General features: G+C 42.1%; 1 protein-coding gene across 1 annotated transcript in view; it reads right to left on the bottom strand.

Annotated features, from left to right (window-relative positions):
• The window catches only part of LOC6595674, a 61,692-nt gene that overhangs the window by 15,152 nt on the left and 24,667 nt on the right, over positions 1–21,873 (bottom strand). The window lies entirely within an intron of this gene.

The raw sequence follows: 21,873 nt of genomic DNA on the forward strand, positions 1-21,873 counted from the left end.
GTGTAAAATAAATTTGTATTTACTGCATTTGAGGGCAGGAGTTATGTGAGTGTTTATAAGCACTCCAGTCCACTCCACTCCACTCGGGTTGCATGCAGGCGGGGCATCTGCTGGCATAACTACCTCCTGGTTTAGCCGGCTTCCACATTCCATATCCATTTAAAGGCCAAGGACTGATGGGAATGGCGTAGTGGATGCTGCAGCTAATAAAAGTGGATGCAGATTACGTTACGTTACGTGTTGCACACACTACTTTTTGGATAGAAAGCAATCTAAGCGTTTTTAATATTTAAGGACATTTATTGGATAATTCCTTATCACAAAAACATATCCAAATAGTGTGTTCCCCTTTCTATTTATGGGATTTGCATTCCATTAGGGAATTATTCAACTATTTCCTATTCCTGCCACCTCTTTGTTGCACTTCTTTTCGAATGACACCCAGTGAATGCAGTTTTTTTTTGTCGCCCACAGAAGGATTCAATGGCTGTGGCACGGTCTCAAATCAGTGAATAAATTGTGCAGAAAAAATAAGCCAAACATATTTGAAATTGTATTCATGCAGACATTCACTTCATTCATATCTTTTTATGTATTCAATAAAATAATATAGCAAAAAAGGAGAGAGAAACTTAATTAAATTCTTGCATTCAATTTGGCATGAAATGGTGAATGCTGAATGATCTGGAAGAGGGGTGGCGGTGGGTGCTGGGGTCGGTGCTCGTATCCTCGTGTATAGAGGGAAAAGTGGGTTTTCCAATTGATTTGCTGGCGGTTTTGTGGTCCACCTACTACATCCGTATCCGCATTCGTGTCGTGTGTGTGTGTGTGTGTGTATCTGTGGATGTTACAATCTTGCTGATGCAGTTGAATTTTAATGAAAGTTTTTCCTTTTTTATTCTGCACAGAAAATTGAATTATAGCACAAATACACACACACACACACACGGACACACACTTTGAGGAGTTTCTCGTTGAGATTTTCAATTTTCCATTGAATCCCCGCACGACAGGAATAAAATGAAGAAAATCTGAGCCAAAGATTGAAAAAACTCATAGAAAATAAAACTCTTCAAGTGTTGCAAGCCCGTTACTCGTAATAAATGAAAGGGTATATGGCATTTGATGAGCCAGAAGGAAGGATTTAGAGGAAAACCTGTGATTTTCAGAAATATGATGAAATATTGGTACTATAAAAGAGTTTCCTTAGACCGTTCTCAAACCCACATTTGCATTCAAAGCCATTTATAAATCCGAGTAGGCGGTATCCCACTGTCGGAATATCCCCTAAATCATTCTATGAGAGAGAGCCTCACAATCGGGGATTGCATTTTGCACTGGGCCATGAATTATTCAGTCAGCAAACTGCAATGATAAGCAGTCCTCCTCGCCCACAGGCCATAATTGAGCTCGGCAAAATCGTTCCCCCTCGCAGCCCCTCCACCACCCGCACTTGACCGACCAGCAATCCTCTCCTCTCCCATAATAAAATATGCAAAAGGCCTGTGCAAGTGCCAGAGACCTTAAATAATAATAGAGCATAGAAATACTCGTAAATCCATGGCAGACACCCAGACCAATCCACCCCCAAACCCAGTGCCATCCTCCTAAACTGCACAAATCTGCATATTCATCGCTGAAAAGCGGAGCAACTGAAAAGCAAGGGAAAACTGAAAAGAATACTCGTATAGAGTAAGTTTCACAACTCAATAATTAAAAGTAAGCAATAAAAGGAAAATCACGTTGATGGATGGTGGAGGGGAGAGTGAGAAGGGAAGATGAGATGGAATAAGGGATACTCAGTACAAACAGCGAAATGATAGAAATTAGATTCGATTCGAATGAATTTACATGCAAGAGCTCTCAACTGTACAAGGAGGAGAGAGTTGACACCTACATATGTAAGTGTATCTCTGGAAAGCCAGGAGACATCGCTATGACCCTCTAATGCATGAACTTTACGCGCACTTTCGATTTACTGTTGCTGCGGGCGACTATCAGGACAAAACCTGTTGCATCAGTACATTTGAACACTCACCCGCACTCTCACTCACTCTCTCTGACTCTATCTCCTTGCACACCCTGACTATATCGCATGTACCCCTGGATGGATGAATGTCTTCCCATAAAACTGAAAATTAAACTTAAATCGTGCCAAAGCATCAAGCAACAACAACAACAACAATGACAAATTTACAGTAATACAGGTGGGATTACTTTTTCATCTCTCTTGCTGCGTTCCTTCTTCGCTTCGCTTTGCTTCTCATCTTTTTTCTTTGGAGTCTTGTCAACTGCAGCCGCACCTCACGCTTATCTACACACACACACACCACGTCCAACAAGTATGCGTACACCTTCGACACTCAGGATTAACAAAGCTAGGTCTGAATACGAGCTTAGAGAGTGAGAGGGCTTCGGGCTTTGCCGTTGAGGGCGTACGAATTATTTTTGAGACTAGTGTAGGCACGCGCAAGTATGTGTGAGTGTGCTTACGCATATTTGTTGTTCCAATCTCAAAAGAGAGCACGAGGCGTCTTAAGCAGCTTATTACAAAATTTGCCTCAAATGATGACGTTGTTGTTGTTTTTGTTGGGTGCATAAGTAAAGAGATGACTACTCGTATTTGTACGCAGATTTGAGTGGGTGACACCTGTCCGCTCTTCAGATCTCTTCACCTCTCCCTCTCGCTCTTGGGTCTATTTCTGGGCAAGGCAATTTATTGACAGCTCTCCCTGTCTCACGGGTTAGCACTTGAGCTCTTTCTTGGTCTCGTCGTCTCTCTGCAAAGTGCTGGCAAATAACTGTAATTGAAGATGCCAATTGTTTGCCAGCAATTAGCGCCGTTCAATGGTGGCTGGCCTCTGTGTGTCAGAGCGAGACAGCTACTACTGTACTGTGAATAATTAATTTTTTTCCTTGTCGTGGGCTCAAATGATGGACGCCTTCAATCGGGTTTCTACTTTTTTTCGGATAACATGAAATCATCTTCTTTTTTGGGCATATGGGTACAGCATGTTAAGCAGGGTTTGGCCTTTTACGAGTTATTTTGTTTAATAATTTCAGACTTAAGGTCACATCCGCTTGAGTAACTGAGACCTAAGCATTATGTTAATTAAGCCATAATGCAAATGCACCTCATGGATATGTTTGTTGATTTCCGAACCATCCCGATGCGTATCATCGAAGACGGGGCTAACCTTTTCTTCAAGACATTCTGCTGAATCATTTGGTTCGAGTTATAGAGATATTAACTGTGTGTCGGCTGCCAAATGGTATAAAATTCGGTCTCTGAATGCCATTGCCACTTCGTTAACGCGAAAACACTTGGGAAAGCGTTCAAATGTTTGTGCATATAATCATCGTAAAAGTTTTATTTTGATTTAACACGTTTTCGAGTTATTTGCGGCAAGCTCAAGCTGAAAACCAGTAAATCTGCCGAAAATGGGATTATTGATATGAGCCTTGTAAGCCTTGCTACCTCCCCCCCTTCACGACCCGCTTCCGTGTTTGGTTTTTGCTTGTCTGCGCTCGGCGGGACAAACATTTGCACATTGGATGGCAATTGTTACGGTTCTCCGCTTAAAGCTTTAAAAAGTTTTTAATGCCTCACCGGTCTCCGTATCTCTCTCTCGCTCTCCCTGCTGCTATCTGCTATCTGACTGTCTGCTTGTCATACAGGGACATACAAGGATGATGACGACGACGACGACAACGTTGGAACGCAGATCAAGGCATCTGTCAGGAGGCTGCCAGGAAGACAGGGGCGGGCTAGCGTGTGCCTGTAGGGGGTGGACATTTATTAACACGCCTGCCCTGCTGCTGGGTGTGGATGTGCCACCAGCTGTTGCCAGTAAGGTGTTAAGTGGCAGCAGCAGTGGCAGTGGCGGTGGCAGCATCAGCGGCAGCGAAATGATGATGAAGCGAATCTCACATATCAGCATAAATAAATTTAAGTGTCGGGCACAAAGAAATCTGCGTAAATTTCCCCTGCCGCCCCACCATAAATATAAATTACCCCGCAACGAAAAAAAACGAAGAAGAAACAATTTCTGAATGATAAAACCAAGGAACGTCTACCAGAGATTACGACTAGAAGATGCCTCATGTTTCGAATTGATTATAATATTTATTTGATATAATAATCGATGGATGTGCTGTAAATAATATGAATATAGAAGATATACACATATGTTTATCTTATTTGTTGTATTCTCTCCACTCTCAACAGCTTTGGTGAATCATCATTCCCCCTCTTGAGCATTTAGAGGGTATAAATATGGGCCAGCGGAACAGACAAAATATTTATGAAAAATATTCTGCGCGTGTCCGCTGCTGCCGCTACTGCTTCTTGCCGTTCATTTTTAATGGCTAATTAAATTGGCAAATACCAAAAGCAGCAATGCACCGTTAAAGTTGAAGGAACCCCTCTGTAGGCCACCCCTGGAACGGAACTGTAAGCAATTGAAAATGTTGCTTGTTGATGGTCAACGGAATTGGAAATCCAATTGAAAGCACAGCCAAATAGAGAGAGGTGGGGAGGTGGAAGGAGTGTGTGCACGGGGGATGGGGCAGGGGGCAGGGGGCAGGAGGCACTGTGATTGCTGGGGGAACACTTTGTCGAACGTTTTCCTGCGGTCAGACGTTGCTCTTTAACAGCAAAGGATACGTGAGTGGGGGGCGATAGGGATCTGTCTGCCCTTTTTTGGGGTTGCCTGCACTGCAATTTATTCGGATTCCCTTCCTTTTGGTTGGTACTTAATCGACAGAGTATGCCCCTCTACGGTTATGGTTGCTATCTTTCAAAAGGGATTCAGGGATTCCCTGTGCTCTTAAGCCCTTTGGCTCTTAATGTCCCTGATTAAGTTTGAGCTTGGCTGATGCTCTGCATGCTGCTATGTTGCACTATCCATCCATCCACTATCACTTAAGCCAAGTGCCGCAGCCACAGCCAAAACGCTCGCTCAATCGTTGACCCATTTCTGTGCGTGGAAAGCCTTTTCCTGTTGAACACTTACGCAATCCCCTGTCGAACGCACCTTTTGCGGGAGCCACTTGCCCATCTCAAATAGGAAATGCATTTGGCGCTGTTCAAGTAAATTACGTCAGCGGCTTGGCCCACAAAAACACAGCCACCACACGCGGTGGTGCGAGGGGGAGAGGGAGAGAGTTAGAGTGGTACAAAGTGAGGTAAGTGCCTGCATGGACTGCTTAAAAGATAGACCAAACACTGTCTGTCCCTCTGTCTCTCGTCTATTTGTCCCTCTCTGGTGTGTGTGTGTGTGTGCTCCAAATATGGGAGCCTACGCAGAGACAAAATGGGATTTCAGTCGAGGGTACCCCCTAGCAGATATGAGATAATGGGCATGATGATTCTAAGCAGACTTAGAAAAGGAAGTGGCTTTATTCTAAACCAGAATCAACAGGTAAGTGACTGTACAGAATCGAAAAGATTGGATCTGTGTCTATATTTTAGAGCTGTTCGAAGAGCATACGACTTTGGTGTGTTTCTATAGATAATCCCATCTGTTTCTGCACAGTTGTATGGTTCTTTTTCCTGCCTTTAAATGCCAGGGTACCAAAGTCTTCGCCTCACAAAAGCCAGTCTTCCGTTTCTGGTATGTGTTGTTGCTGCTTCTCGCAGGCGATTGAATCCGAGCCGTTGAAAGAGTTGGCTGGGAACGCGTCGTCGACATCGTCGTCGAATTGGGTCAACTGCCGCATTTTTGGCCTGCAGAGCAGCAGCAGCAGCAGCGGAAGAGCTGAGCACCAAAAGCAGTGGCAAACGCTGCCTGCTAACGGTTAATGTTATTGCGACTTTGCCATTTATCGCTGGCCATTGTTCTTGTCCCCCACCCCCCACTACCACCCATGCACCGCCTGCTGAGATTGTTGCCAGAGAGAGAAAGAGAGAGAGGAGGAGGATGGCTTTGAGTCAAGTTTAGTTCAGTTTTCGGCTTAGTTTGGTTACTCGCCGCGAGGTTTACTCACAGGCTACAATCGAATAGAGATGGGAGAGTGGGGCAAACCATGTTTCGTGTCACGAGGAAAGATTCATGGTTCAGGTTTGTTCCTGTTCGGACACGCACCCAACTCGAATGCACGCACATCTCCCATCACCGTCTCACGCACAGGCACACACGCACACACACACGCACACACTCAGCACAATCAAGAAGTCAAACGGCAGGCAGGCATCGTTTGACTTAAGTTTGCTTTACGACTCTCCCCACTGTGAACAACAGAGCATCAAGATTAAGTCGTCCATGGCACCCAAAAAGAGAGTCTGAGAGCCACAGAGAGACTCGGAGACGTGAAGAAATAGGGACAAAGAAATTTAGTTTATTGTGCATTTGACCTATGCTCGTGTGTGTGTATGTGTGTGTATGTGTTAACAAATTGCTCATGTGCTCAAATTATTGTTTGATAATTTCTAGAAAATACTTTTGCCCAATTATTATTGACTGGCCGCTTAGGTTGCTCAATTTTCCTGCCAGGGAAATTGCTTCAAAGGCAATTTTCTTACGGCTGACACAGGCATAAAGTGTTTTACGTACTCGTCCAAAATAAATACAGGCCAACAAATGCAATTGACAAATTTAATTAAGCTGCTCAACTGGAGCGAAAATAGTTGTGTGCGATACCGAAAGAATGGCTTCATTGGCAGCCACTGTAGACAAAGGATAGTCCATAAAACATATATGTATGTAAGTATGTATGTATGGGGGATAAAAACCAGTCAAATGAAATGAATACAAAAGAAGATCCTGGGTAATAATTGTTTAGAAGTTTATTTTGGGCTTCTGGAAGCTCTGGGATCGAGGCTGGGGCTCTAAATTTCTTTGAAATTCTATCATTAGTCTGAAGTCTACCCATCACCGTTCAAAAAGTACTTAAAAAGCCACACTTTCAATCCAAATAGAGTGAATAACTCATTTATTAGTTTAAACTTGTCCAATTTCTGCACAGAAGCAAACACAGCCCCAGCCCCCTGTCCACTCTGGATTCTAAGCCACAGAATCAAGTTTTAATTATGCATAAATTGCCGGCACACACTTCCAGCAGCTTTGGCCAGACACTTGCATAATTATATAAAGTTTCGCCCAGACTCTTGTTTTTTTTTCTACTGCCAAATCCTATTTGATATTAAAAATGCACTTAAGACAAAGAAACATTTGAGGAAACTCAAACAGAAAGGAAAAACTTCAGCAACTGCAGGGGAAAGTTGCGAATGGCAATGGGAATGACAAGGAGAAGGTCCTGTTCTGTGTCTCGCCAGTCCTTTCTGTATACCCTTTTGCAGAGGAGGCCATGGGGATTCCTACTCTTTCCCAAGGGTATCCAAAGCTTCGATGCGTCTGGCAGCTTTATTTTCTGCCTCCTTTTTTCAGTTTGGCCTCAGACATAGTCTTTTTGAGAAATTGCGCATATTTCCGTATCCGTTTCCGTTTTCTGCATGCATGTATACATGCACATGTACATATGTATGTGTGTGAGTGTTTGTGTGTGCGTGTGCCGTTCTGTCAACTCTTTTGCCGACCTGGGGCTTCAGTTTTGGCTGCCTTCCTGTCGCTTGATGTCTCTGCGCATAAATTAAACTTACATTTTACACATGACCCCGTCCCCCACCCCACGCCGCCCCACGCCACCCCGTCTGCATCTGTGTGGCATGCCACATGGCATATAAATGAAACTTTACGCAATTCAATTCGTAATGAAATATTCCCTGTAAATGAGAGTTATTCGCGTGAAAAATCTGTTGTATTTCCTTTGGCTTTAACTTGTTTCCCGGAAGCACAAGCTTATAATGATCCCCCGACAGATCCCAGAGATGAACTACAAAAACCCGCAAATACATATTTTTCCATATTTTACACATCAGCTTTTTTCGTTGGTCGTTCTGCATTTCGATATTGATAAAAGTTAGCTTCGCATCGGTAAAAAATTTGTTATATTTGATGGCCAACACACAAATGGGTAGAAATATCTACAAGGGGGTGTGAAGGAGGCGAAAGTGGGATTGTGAGTGGAGTGGGAGTGTGGAGTGTGGAGTAAGGGCCAGATGGCAGGCAGTTCAATCAACATAGTTGACATTTGATGCAAAAACCTTTCAAACGCATCTCGTAGATAACCAGGGATTTCCGATACTTTTATTTGGATACCGTAGATTAGGTCTGAATGGTGAGGGTATATTGGAAACATCATTACGATGTTCCATGGTTCAAGGATTATTCAGGTAACCCTCCCAAAAATAGGAGTCCCAGGCTTAAGTCTCCTCCTAGAACCACTCCCAAAATGCTCATTATGTTCCCACAGAGTATATACAAAGAATATAGCCTTCAGTAACATGCTTATATCTTCAATCCATCTTCAATCCCTTCTAAGGTATCCCCAGAGGCGACTCCCATATCTTAATCTCATTGAACACCGTTTTATTTTCTTCTTTTTGGGGTTCCGACTTACTATCGTGTGAGTTTTTTACCAATAACGTGGCATCCTGTTGACTGACTGACTGTCGACTGATTGCGTATACGCGATGTGACAGATTTGGTTGAAAATATGTTGCGTATACGCCGTGTCTGTCGCCTACCCTTGCGTGGCGGGGGGGGGATGGGATTTACGAATGTTCGGAATAGTTGAGCGCTGAAGAGCTGATGGTGTGTACGCTGCTGTCTGCCTTAATCAAACCGAATGTGATTTTTAATTCTACAATTTTTGACATTTGCGTTTGCATTTAAATTAGATTTTACGATACCACAGGCATTGAGTACCCTTGGGGACTACCACATCCCTTCAGAGTTCAGAGTTCAGCGTTCAGAGTGGATTGCATTGCAGAAGCCTGACAAATGGGATTTCCACTCCCCCATTCGCATATGCAAACGTAGTCCCCAGTGGGCTTTGTGGCTGTCTCGTACGAGTATTCCGCATTCAGTGCACTCTTGGAGAGGCTTTTAGAATGCACATAAATCTGTCGAGAGGCAAAGCCTGCCCAGTGCCACTGCTTGACCTTCTCGGTCCACTAATTAAAACATAAGATTCTGGCAAAATGTCACAACTGGATTGAAAATAATCACAAATTGAAGACATTGTCTTGGCATCTTGCCCAAGGCCCCAACTGTTTCCATCCACCATTAATTGCAACAGTTTCTCCCGGCTTCTCCAATCAGTTTGCATCTCGTTTAGTGCCTTGGGCTACAACCAAAAAAAAAAGAAAAAAAAATGCGAGCGAAAACAGCAGCAGCAGCAGCGGCAGAGGCAACATCAAATTAAACTTAAACCATGTTGATGATGTTCCATTAAACGAGCGCCATCGTAATATCTGCGCCAAGGCAACACAAAAAATATTCAACGCAAAATGTTGTAAAAATTAATTAAACCCTAATAGCTGTGAAGCATCGCTCTCCCTCTCCTCCTCCTCATAATGCGTTAACGAAATTAACCATTTCTTATATGGTCTTTAGCGAGTGACCTAATAACGCATAATTTTAATCGTTTAAGGTGGGAACAAACGTGCTTATAAGGCTGCCAAATTGAGCTATAAATGAATTCTTTATTATAAAGTAAAGTGTTTATTGTATTTAAGGAACATCTCTTTTTGAGATGGGAAACTTTTATTCCGCACTGAAAATCGGATGTATTTTCCCTCTTTTAATCCCCTGCCTCTTTATATATTTCTGTATCCCATATTCAACGAGTACTACACGGACTATGACATCTGTAGATCGAAAGAGGTTGTTCTATAGGCTCTAAATTTTAATTAAATATTTTTAAATACGATTCAAAAGTAAAACCCCCTCGAACTCCATTTAAAACCGCTTCGAGGCTGTAAATAATAGTAATAACGTTGAAATACTTGCACAATTCAATTATTCATGTCCCATATGCAAATGTCGTGCAACTAATATTCTGAATAATTTATGCCCAAGGAAGTACATATGTTATGTCCTTTGTGCGTGTCGGGGTGTCGCGTCGTTTACATTTTGAATAAATGACATTTTTGCAATATTTGCAGAACAAACTTTTTGCCGACTCAAAAAGGATTTTTTCTTTTTTTGTGTATTTTTTCCTGTATTTGTTTGTGATTTTTATTAAAAATTAATGCATGACTTTAATCGGAGCCTGTTAAACATGGCCTGACAGTCCATTTAAGGCATTAATTTTAAATACTTTTAGGCCAGGCCATAGCCAGAACCCCAACCAATGCCAAACAATAAAAAAGGGTTTATCAATTTGCTGCCAGTGGCAGTGGCTGGAGCAGGAATCCAATGGAGAAATGTGAAGCCAAATTTAAATGAGCCGCAAAATGAAAATAATCGTAAAAAACATATAAATATTGGAGAGTATGGAGAGCATGTCCTATAGCTACGGCTGTATTCCTGCATCAATTAAATGGGCACGGACAAAAAATGCAATCAATGATAATTCAAAAGTGCCGCACACAGCCATGAAAACTTGAAAATTAATGCTCTCGGGGCGGAATGGAAAAGTCCATTAACATAAACCGTTTACAGGCGGCATATTTTATTCCTCTCTTTCTCTCGGACTCTTTTTTTTATAAATCAGGGATATGTATGGTGCAGCGAGAAGGCTTATTATGATACGCCGGTGGACGAGGACTCTTTGGGGGAAATTTGTTAATTTAATTTCCATGGAAATTCAATAATTGAAAGCTCTGAAGAGTGCTCAGCGAATGATGAAATAATCGTTTGGGCCTTTGATTCCGAATCCGTCACAATTTGACCCATTTATATAACTTAATTTTCGCTTTCAACAGAGCAATTATGATAATGTTGAACGTCCGAATAAATAAAATTCTCTTTTAAATTATAATCCCCTGTTAATCCGAAAAGCATTTCAAAGGCGCGCTTTAATATTTACAAATAATTTCTAGACACAAAAAAATCCGCGTCAATGCCTTGTGGTACTCGTCTAAGACTCGTCAAAAACATTGTATAATTCATGGCAAATCGAGTCAAATGGGAAAACAACTTTCATTTGGCATTTATCGATTGGCAAGGGTGTTTCAAAAAGGTAAAAACAAGTGCGGGCCATAACACAACGTCATTCGCACACTCATAAAGATATATCTGATGATCTATCAAATTAATTAGCTGCAGCAATCGATGGAGCATGCTGCACAGTGTAAATGGAAAACGGGTCAGTGGATAAAATGTAAAATCGGATGAAACCGGAAGATGTTCATCGAAAAACATTGGACCAAAATGGAAAGCAGCGACGCGACATCAGGCGGCAACAACATTCGCATTGATCGCTTCGCTGCAGCAGCGCTGCTTCCAGCATTTCTCTGCTGTCATTACACTCGAGGGTTTTAGCACAAACGAGACTGCGCTCCCAAGAAAATGTCCTGAAGGACAGGCCGCTGCAAGCATTACTTTATGCAGTCGCTGCGCCGCCAGCGTTGCTTTAGTTCTTGTCTTTGTTGTTAGCAGCCAGTCTGCCGCAAGCTTCTGCCGACGCGACGCCTGCTTGTCGCCTTCCAGTGCCTTGCAATGCAGAAGGTTCTCGAAAAGCTCTGCTCGCCAGGCCATCGCTTCGTAAGCTGCTGCGGGCTTTTCTTGCTTTGTGGTCGCCTACGCTGCAGTTGCTGCTGCTGCTTCGGCTTCGGCTTCTGTCATTGCTTTTGTTTTTCTCTCACGGCTAATGCAGTCGCTGCTGTCTCTATCTGCTATTATCGTCGCCTCCGTCGCCGTAGGTACTGCGCTGCTGCTGCATTTGGCAGCAGTAATGACAGCAAGCAGATTTTGGCGATGACGACAACGACGACGACAGCTTCAAATTGTGCAATGGACAACATAAAGGGGGAGAGGAGCGAATTTGAGAGACGAAGAACACAAGGTGCATGAATATAGGGTGAAGAGCTCTCTCTGTCCGTAGAATACTCTCTAATATAGGCACCTACTGCCTTACCTTCTATTAACCTACCTTCCAAAAAACATTGCAGGAAGGAACGAAGAGATCGGATCGGATCGGAAAAAACAAATTAAAATGCAAATTTTTACGAAAATGAGTGTAAACAGAAACAACTTTAAGAGAGGGGGGAGGAGATACAGGGAGGGGGATACAAGAAGAAGGTCTATGGAGTGCAGAGACGGAGTTGGGAACGGGAACGGAAGTCTCGTCTCTCGACATCGTGGAAAGCAAAAGCCAAAAACCAAATCACGGAAATGACCCAAAAATGAAGACATCAAAAAGAAGAAGACGACGACGAAGACATAGAAAATTAGAAGAAACAGCAAAAGCAATGCAACAGAGAGGGGGAAGGGGACTTGGGAGAGCAGAAGACGAAGAAGATTCATCCATTGTTGTCGCTGTTTGAAGGTCGCCATGAGTCTGTGGGTGGGAACGGACGGAGGAGGCTTGAGGAGCAAAGAAAGTGTTGAGCTTGAGCCAAATTGTAGTTGAGCCAATTTCCACGTCTCACTTACACCGAAACCAACTTTGATTTGGGGCCACACTCTGGTGCAATCTTCGTGGGTGTTTTGGGGGGTTGAAGGCGGGGGGTTTGTGGGATATATGACAGGGAAAAAGAAGAGCTACACATTTGATCAGTGATCAATCGATGGAAGGATCTCTCAGAGCCGATTCTGGGATTCTGCTACCTTTTCGAGTATTACATTCCACCTTAATGCATATTAAATCAAAATACTTGGGTATATCCCAAAGCAATAAAAACATTCTTATTCTTACTTGTTCTTTTTGTGGATTTGCCATCCAAGTGGCAATAATTTAACGCTTAAAACGCTTTTCGCACCCACCTAAAATGAGAAAGAGAGAGAAATAGTGAGAAATATTAATAGTGGGTAAAATTAACTTTTTTATTTTTAGCCAAAAAAAAAAAGAAGGAAACTTTGGGTTAGGACCAAAATTATTTATGGCATGTGGGTGGCTGTCCTCCGCGTGCTTAAGGGAGCTGCACAGTACAGAGAGGGAGAACCAGTATGTATATGTATTTGTAATTCCTGCATTTCCGTTTCTGCGGTTATGCTTCCCCATTTTTCCCCACATAAAAGTTGGGCGACAAAATTTGTGCCATTCCTACACTTCAAAACTCAAGCGATATAATGGCTATTTTTTGTTGCTACTAAATGGTTATAAACAAAAAGAAAAAATACTGCACAATTTTTGGGGTCCACAAAAAGAATAAAAATGACAAATATTTGTCGCTAGCAGTTTTCATTTAAAGCCAGAAAAAAATTTGGGAGGGTATGTATGCAAATTCAATAAAATGGTGCCCCTCGTCGCACCATTTGGAATCACCAAATGAAGGCCCCCAAAATGGAGCACTAGAAGTGTTCGATATAGAGATAACATCTAAACACATCTGTGGGTTCAGTGGTTAAATTTCCATACACAATTTGTCCCAAAAAATGTCCATCCAACCAACTAACAAAAATGTCCATAAATAGCTTTTCCATTTCCAAAAGCATTGAAATATTTCGTCGCTCAATCGCATGGGAAAATCTTGTTTGTATTTTCTTATCATTTCTACACAGCAAATATTTGCCACATCTCATATCGTAGGAGCAGCGGCAGCAGCAAAAACAGGGGCAGAGAAATATGAGCCACAATTTGGCTAAAACTTTTAAACGCTTCGCACATTAAGTGCACAAAAAAAAGTGGCCAAATCGCAGCCAAAACTAATGAACAAAAATTCAAAATCTGTGCCGGCAAAAAGATGAAAAATAAAATGTAATCAATATCCAGAGCCCAGCAGGGCATCGGGCATCGGGCATCGGGCATCACGCATCGGGGTGTTGCATAAGCAAACACAATCGTTTCAATTTCAGTTTCCAAATAGCCAAATGATGTTTTTCAGCTTGAATTCAATTTAAAAGAGAGACCTAGCGATGGCTAAAGGTTTTTCCTTCCATCACAGTCAGAATGGAAGTCAAAATGAATTATTGCTCTTTGGCCAAACTCATTTTGGGGCTTTGGACGTGTGTCTGTGTGTGTGTTAAATAAACATAAGAATACTCCTAGTAGAAGGCAAAAGCCCAGGCATTTCTGGCATTATCTTGACTGTTATTTTCAACTTTTTTTTGCGTGTGTGTGGCCTGAGGGCCAAAATGACTTGAGGCTGGGCCGAAGCCAAACTACGAGTGGGGGGTCGGGTCCCTCCCGGCCGCAGCAGCCTTGAACTGCTTCGGTTTTTTGACACAGCTGAGCATCAAATAAACACATACCCCGGGTACCCGTACCCGTACTCGTACCCGTATCCATAGCCGTGTTTGTACATGACACTCGTATGCCAGCCATGGCTATAGCTTACCAAACAATTTGTTTTGCTGGCCTGCCAATTTCTGTGCTCTTTTTTCGGTTTTTTAATACACTTACTTGAAAAAGCCCGGGCATAATATCATTTATTATGGGGATTGGACAGCGACAAAAAAACGGGGGAATATTGTCGAGCTGTAGAGATGTACGTGAAGGTGGAAATACTGAATAATTGAAAAAAGTGCATCTGAACAAATTGCTGCCTATTTATGGATCATCTCTCTATCTCTCTCTATCGCCGTTTGATATTTTACTCATATCGGCGCGAGTGAGCGAGTAAGCAAGTGAGCCGGGGGTGGCGCCTGAGCAAAGCGATTGCGTAGGAGCCATCGGGTTCTTTTGGTACCTATATGATAGTCTTTCTACAGGCCTACGATTTCCTTACTGACTGTAGGGGTACACTTAACAAGGATGCTACAAAGGAGGCGAATTCGTATCCAAGGGAGGAGACATCGGTCCCAGTTACTGTTCATTGTAAAGGAACATCTTTAGCTTCTCTTTATGTATGTATATTTGTAGAGGTTTATAAAATCAATGAAGATGCAATGCTCCTTGGTAATCTTTATGCAATCTACGAATCTGCAAACCTATGCTTTTAAGGAATCATTTATATGCAAAATAAAATTCTTAATATAGAGAATTTGAAAAACCTATTAGTTTTATATTTTTTCTTTTAAACTTTTAAGAGCATCCATATTTTACTTCCCCTAAATCCACATCTCAGCCACAATCTTGTTTTCTTATAACATTTGCTCTTTTTTGGTATGAACGAATATTTTGTAATTCACTTTTGGTCGCCCTGCAGTGGCCGGCCTCTACCGAACATTAAATCTTTATTTATTTTTATATTTTTAACACAAACATATACAACATTTTGGAGCTGCTCTTGCTGCTGTTTGTTGTGAATACGACTTGTTAGGGGTCTGTTTTGGCCATTTGCATAAACCGCAAAATCTGCTTGTTTTGTATTAGCATTTTTTAGCGTTGTCTCTTTTTTGTGTTTTTTTTTGTTGGGTGTTCAAGACCGTCCAATAATTTCTTTGCTCACGGGGGTCGTGTCTCCATCTTGGCCTTTGGGCATCTTGTTCTTGGAATTTTCTTCCTACTTTTTCCGTTTTTTTTTTGAGATGAAACTTGAATTTGAATACGACGAGCAGAGTGATATATTCGCGGATTTAAATCTTTTGTTTTTGTTGCTTTTTGAGGAGGCGCAAGATGTGTGGTTTTTTGTTCAGCTCCAAGGAGTATCCAAAGTCCTTTTCCGTCTCTGGACATCTTGCATATTTATCTTTATTAGGCTTTCACTCATGCATGACGAGAAACAGAAAAAACGGAGCCAAAGGAGCAGCGCACAAAAGTTCTGCCAGCATGCAAAATCAAAGACCAGATAGGGGCGGCGACACACCCACTGCAGATACAGATACGCCCACACACACGCACAGCCAGAGGGGGAGAGAGCGAGAGCGAAAGACAATGGAGAAAACTTAATAAGTTATCAATCAAATTTCGTCAATCGTTTTCGGGTCAAAGCAATCAATTTGCGTGATAAAGTCAAATGCCTGGACAGTATTCGGTGAAGGATATCTTTCAGCTGCACACCCCCCTCTCTCTCGCTGTCCATTGTACTACCAACAATCCTCTCTTGGCCATCAGTTTGTTGGCATTGTTTGTCTGACAGTTGTAAAGTGATTTGCTACGTGAATTGGGATTGGGATTGGGATTGGGTTTGGGCGAAGGATTCACAGGCGCAGGCTTCATGGCTGTGGCTGGGGATGGAGGGGTCAGAAATTGGAAAATATGATTTGTATACATTAAGAGATTTGTTGTCAGCGCCATGGACAGGCAGCCAAAGATGATTTATATTGATATGAACCATGTGACACGAGATATATGATTCGGATGGGGTGTTCTGGTTAGCTTAGAGCTTTTTTAGAAATATTCGAATAAATTAATTAATTGAAAGTGTTGAGTCAAGGAACTCTGGCTCATGTTCGAAATGATAGTTAAGAGATTCAACAGATATCGGTAATTAAGAGCCACATATGTACACATACAATTTATGGCCCTTTCATTACATAGACTCTGTATTTGTGCTGCAAATTTGTAGAAGAAAATATCCTACGTTGTAGGATTCTGGGACCGACTCAGCTGCCAGAGAAGCTGTACAGACGGATTCGAGTAGGCAGCGGTCCAAAGAGCGCAAGATCGTCAAGACCCACTCAACCAACATCTTGGTATTGCATAGTCTCTGACACTACTCAGAAAAGTCTTCAAATATTTTCAAATATCTTTAGATTCGCGTTCTCAAAAGAATCAAAACAAACAACAAATGAAACACCCAAAAACGAAAGTTAACAAAAATACAAGTTCCTAGAGCAGTAGTTCCAATACAACGAACAAGTTTCAAACGTTTTGACCCAGTTCACAATGGAACCCAATGGGACAGATCATATCAAAAAGTAAAAGTTCTCTTTTATTGAGGCAATAACTAACAGTTGAGAATCGAAAGGCTGCTAATGAACCTTTCCAATGATAAAATTCAAATTAAATGTGAATCACATTTCAGCGACACTCATAGATACAATCCTATCCATCTGTAGATCTCAAAAAGTTTCATGTTCCAGCTTAAAGAAAACCATTCTTCCACTATTCCATGTTGAAATCTTAAAGATGTTTTTCTGATGGCCATAAAAAGACGCTCACTCGTTCCCCAATCATCGACATCCCCAGTTCCGTCAGCTAACCAGTTTCATGTCAAATTTAGCATAATAAAATCATAATCATCCGTCTATAAATAAGCAGAGATTCAGCCAAGAACAAAGCACAATACAAATGTTTTTCTGGCTGCGGAACAAATCAGGCATTGATAAATAATCATAACAGATTGTTATGTTCGAAGCCGAAACAACATTTCGGAATTCGGCATTCGATTTCCTGTTTATGCACCAGAGAGAAGCGATTCAAACGACAAAGTTTTCCCGGAAATACCGGAACTTGTCGTAGAACTCCCCATGTGCTGTGACTCGAGGAAAAACTTGTCGAGCAATCGACAAAAACTTTTAATGCCGTTGCGAGGAGTGGGTGGTGGGGCAGGGCCAAGTCGCAAGCAAACAAAAAGATATGCTAATGGAAAAACACATCCACAATGGAGCGTAAAAACTAGCAAAAATCATACACACACACACATTTAATTAAGCCGCAAAAACAGATTAAAAAGTTGACCAAATGCCAAGGGGCCAAAAAAAAAACAGCAACAGATACACGAGTATTGAAAGTATTCCCCATTGTGATGCCGAATGATGATGATATGATGGTATGATGCTGGCCGAATGCCATGACGAATCAAAAATATGTGGGCAGACTTATAAATGAGCCAAAATACCCAGAAAAAAACAGTGCGTTTCACAAGTTTAAGATTGTTTAAACATCAATGATGGCTAGAAGATTTGAAGGGAAAATATCATTTAATACTCAACACAAGAATTTGTGGAAAACATCAGATCTGTGGAAACATTTGATCCACAAATACAAGAAAATGTGTACTCAAAGACGTGGCCTTGGGTTTTGCCTATACTGTATCTTTCCTTATATGTATTCTACCCTTTCGTAACGCACTGTACCGCAACATTATTCGAGGAAGTGCTTGAGACTTGAAACTTCAAAATTCTTTATCGATTGCCTCAGAGACGAGAGACCAGAGACCAGAGCCAAGGCCAGCATGGAGCATCAGAGAGCATCAATGACATCTAATCGATGGAGACGGCAATGGAAACATCAAATCAACCAAAAAACTAAAAAAAAAATGCCATCAAATAAATTATGTGGCTCTTCTTTCCACTCGATGGGAACGGAGCTCTCAGGCGTCCAACTCGAGCGGACTCTCGTGAGTCTTTCAAGTGTCGTTGGGATCGAGTTGCGCAACCAGTCCGGTCCTGAGACGGCGATGACGACGATGATGGGTCAAGTGTGACCAGCCAAGTGAGTTGTAAACAAATGCGCATACCGCCACGGCTTATGGGTAAGCAGATTGATGTTGCCCACTGGATGCTGTACTGCTATTTTCGGGAACCCGCTCTCGGTTCCATTCCCCTTTTCCAGTCTGTCTGTCTTTTCCCTGTCTTGGGCCTCCTGTCCCCAAGCAAATAAACTTAAGTGCATTGGCTCGTAAGCCCCGCTCCGCCCCACCCCCACCGCCCACTCGAGTGCTTGTTAAATGTAAAGTATATGTCTCAGGTCGAGTATTTTAGAGTTAGGAATGCGTGCGGCTTCATTTGTTGAATGTGTGATGTGGAGGAAGCGGAGGATGTGGGCTGTGGAGGGTGTGCGAATGTGTACATGAATTTACTTGTCCTGAGGCCTGCGTGCTGCTAAATTGATTTTGAAGTGCGTAATGGGCACGAGAGTGTGTACCCATGTAAGTGTCATCAAATGGAGACCAAATTAACAACATGGTATGGAAAAGGCATAAAAGACTGGTAAATGTATGGGAAATTGAAAAACTTACTAAGGGAACCCATAAAATTAAGAGTTTTCTAGCAATTGGAACGTTATCTGTAATCTGTTGTCGAACAAGATAGATAGTTACATCGATTAACAAGATACAAATGAACAAATTGGATGTAAAAGGCATAAAAGAAGAATAAATGTTTGGATATGTGGAAAAACACACACAAATTACTAAACGAACTCGAACTATCGGAAACTATCTGATATCGCATGAAATCGATAATCGTAAAGATGAAAAACTAGCGTCAATTTGGATCTGCATGCCCCAAATCACTTTCTTCCATGCGAAGAAGTGCAGCTCTCTCATCATTTGCCGCCCAACATAGTGCCATCTGATCATTAGTCGTAGAGCTACATATTTCTTTATCGGGCGATCAAAGAAATTAACTAATTTGCTGCGGAATAGCTCCAACTGCAGCTGAGAGTGCTACTGCGATTGCCATTGACATTGAAAGTCGTGCCAAATGTTAATTAAGTTCATCAGCGAAATAATAAAAATAATCGCACACAATGAAGACATCAAAAAGCATTACAAAAATGTAACAGCAATGCAAGAAAGAAAGACAGAAATAAACAAGAAGAAGCGAAGCGAAGGTAATGAAACAAGATAAACATAAACCAGAGCAGACTGGACAAATGGAAATGGACAACAAAAGGCATTCGAGATGGGAGAGAGTTGCGTTTGGAAGGCACGAAATGGGAGTTACGGAATATATGTACTCCCAGAAGCGATTAGAGAGATTTTCCTTAAATATTGTTAAGAAAAGTCTCAGAACTGACGGGATGCTACATTCTGAAGAATAATCTTAATAGTTGGAGGTTGAATCCACATCTTAAAAGACCCTAACATAGCAGTAATAGCATCTAGATAAATCTGAATTCTAGCGAAACATATGTACAATATGTATGTAAGTTTTAAGAGCATTTGGCTGATTCCCGAGCTCTAGGTCTAGAAGCGAGTACAATAGATCTAAAAGGTTGTGAATAGTTCATGAAACCCTGTACTATCATCATCATTACTCAATGGCATTAATCTCTCATCTTTGCGCGTCTTGCAGCATCGCCCATCGGTCGGTCGTTGTCCCTAGGGCCAGTCTCTTGATGGGGCAGTGTGCAACCATAGCCCATATAATATACATATGTACCTCTTTTACAGTATCCTTTTTTTTAGAGGATTCATTTGTTCCTTTAGTTCCGATCAGACATGCACGATCACGCACGAAATGGCGGTCCATCTCGAATCAACTTCACTTCACTTTTGCTTTGCTCTTTGAGCTTTTTCTCTCTTCTTTGCCCGCCCCTTTCTACACGCTTTACTTTTGTTTTTGCCGCCTCTGCCGCGCGAAGATGAAAGCAAAATTTCACTGACGTTGACGCTGACGCTGACGTCGACGGCGGCCGAACGAGAGTGAACCGAAATGAACTGAAATGAACGCCGCCGCGCCGCTCCGCAAAGCCGCAATTATGATAAATAACTGTATTTTCATATTGTAGTATTTATTGTCTCGTTTTTGCTTTATTTTTTGTGTATCTTTTGTTGCTGTTGGTCTTTTTGTTGCTGTTGGTGGTGTGTAATGACAGTGCAATTTATGATAATTTCTGGCCAAGGTCTTCGTGCAATAAACATAAATTCCTGTTAAGAGCCCCACAGTTAAAAGATGAACACAAAATGCAAGAAGAGGAGGAGTTGGAGCTCCAAATACACTTGTCACAATGACTTTTATGGCAGACAGTAAAAAGTGATACGATTTTTAATGTAATTTGCGAGGATTATGGAGAAATTATATTGTTAAAAAAAAACCAAATGATTGGTGGGATTTTGTAGTCTTTAAAAGTCATTTGATTTTAATAAACAGAAAAACGCTGAAGAACTTCCTTCAAAATATGTATGGGGATATGCTCTGGAAACCCCAAAAGACCCATCGAAATCATAGCACCCTCTTAAAGGGTGCCCCCCCAAACCAAGAGGTCAAAAACGTTGATAAATGGAACCCATGGCTGAGGGCCACAAAATAGGTAAATGTACAAATTTTCTTGTTGTCAAATTATATCGAAACTAATAAATTTGACAGGGCCATAACGAGCATGAAGTTAGGGGCGGTGTGGGGCGGGGTGGGGAGGGGTTCGGGCACCATACAAAATTGACTTGTCAATGGTTCAGCTTTTGTTTTTTTTGTGTCTTTTTTCTTTATTGTCTGTTGTCGTGTTTCTGTTTTTTGGTTCAGTTTATTGTCCGAAACAAGTGAAAGTGTCAACGCCATGAAATATGATAAATGACTCAAAGAATATGCTTCGAAAAGAGCGGATAGAGTGGATGTGGCAGGGTGGGGTGTGCCAGAAAGAGATAGTGCTGGAGCAGGAGCGGAGGCTGTCCTATGCGGCGTATACGTTATTTATGTGCCGAACAAACTGCGGAGGGGCATATTCCGTTGGGTGGAGGAGTACAGTACCAGATTTTAAATTCCATAAAGACCAGGAGAAAACCCTATGGCACACATTTATTTATAGGAATATTCAAGCAGTTTTAAGCACATCTAAAACTTTGCGCGCGGCACACTTTTCAACCCAAATATTGTCCTCGGCGCGTCCTTGTTTGGGGTCACACATTGTAATAAAGTAAATATGCGAAAGGACTAGTGGAGGGTCCTTATCTGGGACCAGCGCACGGCGTCGCACCAGATAAACTCTGCCACAACTCAGGGCGAATGCGTGCCCAGCATAATGAAAGGCATTTGAAGAGGGTGCTGCCGGGGGGGGGGTACACTAAGCGTCATAAATATAGGGTTCCTTTGGTTAACCTTTGGACAAGCCCCTCCCGGATTAATGGCAACTTTATGGCCATGACACGCGCTGTAGTGCCCAGTCTTTGGAATGCCGTTTGCTAATTTCCTTGGCATTCCATTGAGCTCTTCTGCCGCTGCTGCTGCCACCACTTCAAGTGCTAATTATTTGCGGCCAACTGTTGGCCATTCACCAAAAAAAAAGGGTTGTCGGCGGCGGCTTTCACAAAATTCTGTCAAAAGCAAATCTTTGTGAAGGTGCTAAAGATTTGCCTGGTAAATGTTTGTTTACGGA

Source organism: Drosophila persimilis, unplaced genomic scaffold (genome assembly GCF_003286085.1).
Source record: "Drosophila persimilis strain 14011-0111.01,24,50 unplaced genomic scaffold, DperRS2 tig00000191-arrow-pilon, whole genome shotgun sequence".
Taxonomy (NCBI): Eukaryota; Metazoa; Arthropoda; class Insecta; order Diptera; family Drosophilidae; genus Drosophila; species Drosophila persimilis.